Here is a 6,028-nt window from a genome sequence, read left to right as displayed (position 1 = left end):
AAACAAGCTGCAGTCAGCCCCCCTTTAAAAATCCCCAACATTGTGGGAGAACCACATCAGTCTCATCGCGATCAAAGCCAACAGAGTCTCTCCTCGCCACTTTCTGGATTGAAAAGGAGAAAATTCAGCCATTCTTTGTACAGGAAGGATCCGACTCCCTCCTTAAAAGAGCAAAAAAAAAAAAAAAAAAAGCAGTTGAGAGGCTGCTGCGTATTCGCTGTGACTTTTATTGAAGGATATCCGCTGAGTTGTTGAGTTGTCCTTGAGTTTTATTGCACTGTCCTCTGAATCCTCGAGTGCTCTGACAGATTCATCTGTCTTTGAATCCAGCGTGGATGATGAAGAGCGCCGAGGCAGAGGCAGGCAGGTTTGCTTGTTGTTGTACTTATAAAGGTATTTAAAGCCAAACAAGTTACTTTTATATTAAACTAACTTGTTCTTGGTAATATTAATATTCCTGAGCCCTGTAGGATTTTGTGTATACTTAGCTGAAAACGTATTTAACCTTAACCCAGCCAGGCTGGACACGTGTGATCAGCCCATCATCGCTTTCTCTTGTTGGGATCGATTCCAGTAAAACTGCTGAAACACTCGAGTCCAGTGCAAGTAACCGTCATCCTGACGGCTTTATGGCTTCATTAACTTGACATTAAGACACTAAATTAACCACTTAGGAAAAATAATACCTCTGTAAACTCATACTGCTGCCTTTAAGGCCCAGTCACACCAGTATTTCACCACTGAATGAAAGTAATTCCAGTTTATGCCATAGAAAGCTGTCTTTGTATCTCAACATGGACGAAGCTATTTGTAGCTTATGTGTCACCCTTTGCTTAAAAGTTGTACATACATCTATAAAGCAGGAGTTTTATAAATGTCCTGTCCTCTAGTAGCGTCTTTAAACGTCCCCCGCGACACGGCGTGAGCTGCAGAAATGAATCAGCCTCGTCTCTTTTTGTTCGCAGGTTGCTGCATTCGGCTTTAGAGCTTCCCATGTGACTCATTTTAGTGTGTAAATGTGTTTGTGACAAAAAAGTCAACTTTTCCCTGTCTTGCAGCCCCGAGTGCACCCTAACCCCAACCCTAAACCCAAAGTTTAGTGCTTTACTGTTAAAGATGATGAAAAACCCACAAACAGTCATTTCATATAAGTCTGAAAACTGATTAAATACTTTTTTATCGGGTTAAAATCTAAATATTTGACGAAGAAATCTGACTGCAGTCCACTGTTTCTGCTGTGACTGGGCCTTAAACGGATTATTTCATTTGTAGTATGATTTCTAAGCTAACTTGAAGCCGTGTACAGTTAATTCCACTGAGTGTGCATCATCTATGACAACACACACACCTCTCATCCAGAGGAACCAATCTGTGACCAAATACCCCCCCCAACAGTGTTTGAATCTGTCATTAGTGGGGGGGAGTTGTAAAGAATTTGAGGGTTTCTTTGTGCTGTGGACTGGCATCGAACAAACCTTCCCACACATGTATGACGCCACACGCTAACCTGCAAGTTCAGCTGCTCACCTTGTATGAAGGGAAGAAGGGCAGACGGGGTCAAAGCAGGGGGACAATGGACATTTCACACCAAGGGCTAAACCGAATTATCTTTGTATGTCTGTGCTCTTTACAGTGTCTGCTTCTCATCTTCATCTCTTCTATCTATCAGGAGGCATGCTTGTTCATACTTACAGAGTTTCTTTTCTTGTGCAGAGAGAAAATATTAACACGAGAGGAAGTTCAGCAGAGCAAAGGAACTTCAGTGTAACATGTAAAAACACTGTTATGTTGAATATTGTTGTTGGAGAAGAGGTGACCATAATGATGTCATATTTTGTACATTTTTGTTTGTTTGTTTGTTTCTCTGGCGGGGAGATGGACCTCCCGGCCGTGACGGCTGGCTCTCCCCTCGCTCGGGGGGGTTTAAGTTGCGTTACGATGAAAGACAGATGTGATTGAACATAAAGTGAAGCTTCCTGCCAGCTGTTTTTAGTGTTTTAAATTAATGTGCTCACATCTTACTGGTCTGGTTTTTAAGAAAAAAAAAGAAAAAGTAGACACTCTTATCATGATTTCTTTTGTCTTTTACTTCGACGTATATTTATTTATTTTTTAATCTTTACGGATTTAATGTATAATCCTGAATTTTTATTATATTAAACCTTTATAGAAGAGTTTCCGGGGGGGTAAAGAGGAAAAGCGAGAGCTTTGTTTCCACCAGAACGTGCAGAAACGATGCAATCAAAGAGAAAAGACGGACCACATGATGATGTCAGAAGCCAGAGTCTGTGACTTATGATGTCACGGCGTGTCTGTGTCTCAATGTACATGCGTCTGTTCTGATCTGTGCGTAAGTCCCTGTCGTCTTTGTCTTCTTCTTAGGATTGCTTCACCTTGTTTTGACCCAACCCGGATCGTGTCGTCAGCACACAAAGACGATTTTAGACCTAAACTGCCGTAAAGATTTGTTCATATCAACCAGTAAGGACATTTTAAAAGCCTGTAATGTTACTTTTTTTTTGTTCCTTTTCATTAAAGAGATTCCTCCGTCACCAAAGCGAGGACTTTCCAAACATTTGAAGAAGACGTGAATTGATTAGGTGTGATATTGAATAAAGTTTTTTTATATTTGAAGAGAAGTGAAACAGCTGAGTAGATTCATTTATGGCATGGTTCGTGGATTTGTATTGCTGTCATTTGGCTAAATGTGTATTTGCAGAAGAACGATTTTCCTTTTTTCTCTCCTGTTAAAGCAGCTTCCTCAGTCGTGCTCATTCTGAACAGAATATTTCAGGGCACAGAAGTGAAAAGGAAATGATTTTTTAAAGCTGCCAGAGAGGAGAAAGCTTCTTCCATTCAAGTGGGGTTTTTTTGGGGTTTTTTTGGTTTTTTTTTTGTTTTTTTTTTTTTTTTAGCAACAGTAGGTGTTTGAGTTGTCGGAGAATCTTGTTATTTGACTTTGGCTGGCGTGTTGATTTTGAAGCTTCAAGGTTAAATAAAATGAAAAAAAAACATGTCAGGAAATGTAAAGGAAGTGACTTTCGGTTGTATTTTTTGATGTCTCATTTCTCCTTCCAAGGTTTGTTACTGTGTTTGTAATTCATGTTGAGTTACTTGCTCCCCTGATAAAACTGTGTGCCTGTATGTGTGTGTGTGTGTGTGTGTGTGGGTGTGAGTGTGTGTGTGTGTGGGTGTGAGAGGGGAGGCATGGACATATTTGTATTCTCTAAGCTACTCTGCATACCTCAAACTGTATGATATATTTATTTATAACATCCCCTTAAATGTCTATTTCCAAGAATATCCCAACAAAGGTCTCACAGATGTGCAACCCTTTTGTTATTGGTGATCAATTCTTGCATTTGTAGAAATCATACTGTTAAAATGATAATAACAATAAAAAATATACACTTAACCATGTTTATTTGTTGTGTTTTATTGGACTTTTTTGTTGTGTTAATGAGAATTAGTCGCTGATATCTTGGATAGATTATTATCTTTGATATTCATTTAACAAAGATTCATAACTCATCTTTTCTGAGCAGCTTTAATGATCTTTTCAGAAGATCAGTATCGGCTTCTTCCAGCTGTTCATTAAGTCAGTACGATGATTACTCTGAGGGAAACTAACCAAAGTTTGGAAGGACGAATCGCTACTTCCTCTTACAGGAGCGTAAAGGGATCTATCTGCAGCAGGAAGAGTTTGGCGTGTTGCATGTCACTTCACTTAATTACACGGTCCATCCATCACCAAGCAGCTCACCTGCTCGCCTGGTTCTGACTGGAAAAGAACAAATAGACCTTCAACCTTTCAAACCTAAACTGATTGATTAAACTGCAAAAATTTGGAGACCTCACCTAAGTTGTCTGTATGAAAACCCTTCATTTTTCTTCTTCTTTACTTTAATCAGATCTGATATTTGTACAGGTAATGTTTACATGTTGTTCTTGGATATGATGAAGGTTCAGGACAGCTGCATCATTTCTAAGGAATATATATTAATAATTTGGAGTTATTTTAGCCAAATGTGAATCACAAAAGTGATGAGAAAATACTGGTCATGTGTGGAAATTTTGAGGTAGCTCATTGTTTAATTCTTATCATTATTATGATTATAAATTGCCCTTGCTATCTCCCACCATTACCAGGCACTTAATATAAAACTTAGCATCAGTTCATTACTAAGTTAAAACATGAGCGGTGTCTCTGATAACACCTTCTATCAGTTATTTATACACTTTCTTTTCGGCAAGTCATGATTAATGCGGTGAATGCATCAGGTAGGTTTTTAGGTTAAGTTTCATTGAAACAGAAAATACTTTTACCGCAACAGTAAATACAATTATTTATTACTGTGCTGTGAACAAATATTTCCCTCCTTCCTGATTTCCTACTGTTTTGCACATTTGTCACGCTTAAAAATGTTAGATCATACTGCAAATTTGTATATTAGACTTACAAAAGCCGAGTTAAAGTTTTTAAATGGTGATTATATGAAAGGAAAAAAGCCTTCATAACCCCAACAAATGAAAAAAGGGGCAAATATTTTTCTCACAGCATTATAATAAAGACGGAACAGATATCAAAAGTACTAAATGAGTTAATTGGCATCAGTAGGAAATTGAGCACAATTAAAAAATGAACCAGTCATGTGATCAATTTATGGTTGTATACATTACTCCAGGACACATCTGGTTCCCAGACTGTCACAAAAAATTGCACTTTTAAGCATTTATTCAAATAAAACATCCATGCATTATAAAACCATTTTGATTTCTGTCACACACATAAATATGGTATTGACTTGAAACTAAACTAATGAGTTTATGACAATTTAAAGACAAGATTTCAAATCTAACAAACTGGCTTCATGCATCAAGTACGGGATGCAGCAAATATCAGAATGTAGTCTGAGCCATGACTTCTGTTCAAATTATGCTAAATTTGTATCAATCTTCACTGTAATTAGTAATATTTTAAACTATTTTGGAATAAAATATGACTAAAAGGCTGAAGAAAAGTCCTCAATGCAACACAATGAACAGTTGCACACGTGACACATGCAGCAGCACAATAAACAGGATTTATACTGAATCCTAAAATAGACAACAGTTTCACACACACATTCACACACACCTTCCAGTGTCATGCAGCATGTTCCATAATGACATGTTTAATTGACCAATTAACATTTTACAATGACAGTGTGAAAACACACACACACTTTCACACACGAATAAAACATGCACGAGCTCGAGCTGACTTAATGACACACAGTTGTGCTCATATTTATTCATACCCTATCATTAAAGAAGGAAAAAAAACAGCTGCCTGAAATTGACTAAAGTAATAATAAATAAAAATTTTATAAAAATCATTACATTATTTTCTAATTCTGGTTCAATAGAAATATTTTTTAAAGCAAATAATACTTATTACATATTACATCACATATAAACTAATGTTTGGAGAAAAATCCTTTAAAGTTTCCGCTCCAGTCAGGTGTTTTCTGTTCCACTCAGTCAGACTTCTGCACCAGTTGACAGGTATTTTGTCCCACTGTTCAACAGAAAAGTCTCTAATTTGTCCAGGACTAAATTGTTTTTTTTGGGTTTTTTTTTTTTATTCTTCAACTTAATTAAATGAAAAAACTGTGTCTTATATTATTAAATTATCCATCCATCCATCCATCCATCTTCTGCCGCTTATCCGGGGTCGGGTCGCGGGGGCAGCAGCCTAAGCAGGGAAGCCCAGACTTCCCTCTCCCCAGCCACATTTGCCAACTCTGCGGGGGGGATCCCGAGGCGTTCCCAGGCCAGCCGAGAGATGTAATCCCTCCAGCGTGTCCTGGGTCTTCCCCGGGGTCTCCTCCCCGAGGGACGTGCCTGGAACACCTCACCAGGGAGGCGTCCAGGAGGCATCCTGACCAGATGCCCGAGCCACCTCAACTGGTTCCTCTCGATGCGAAGGAGCAGCGGCTCTACTCTGAGCCCCTCCCGGATGACTGCGCTCCTCACCCTATCTCTA

The sequence above is a fragment of the Telmatherina bonti genome (genome assembly GCF_933228915.1).
Source record: "Telmatherina bonti genome assembly, chromosome: 19".
In the NCBI taxonomy this organism is placed as follows: Eukaryota; Metazoa; Chordata; class Actinopteri; order Atheriniformes; family Telmatherinidae; genus Telmatherina; species Telmatherina bonti.
The sequence above is the reverse complement of the archived record's forward strand: the minus strand, read 5'-3'. Positions refer to the sequence as shown.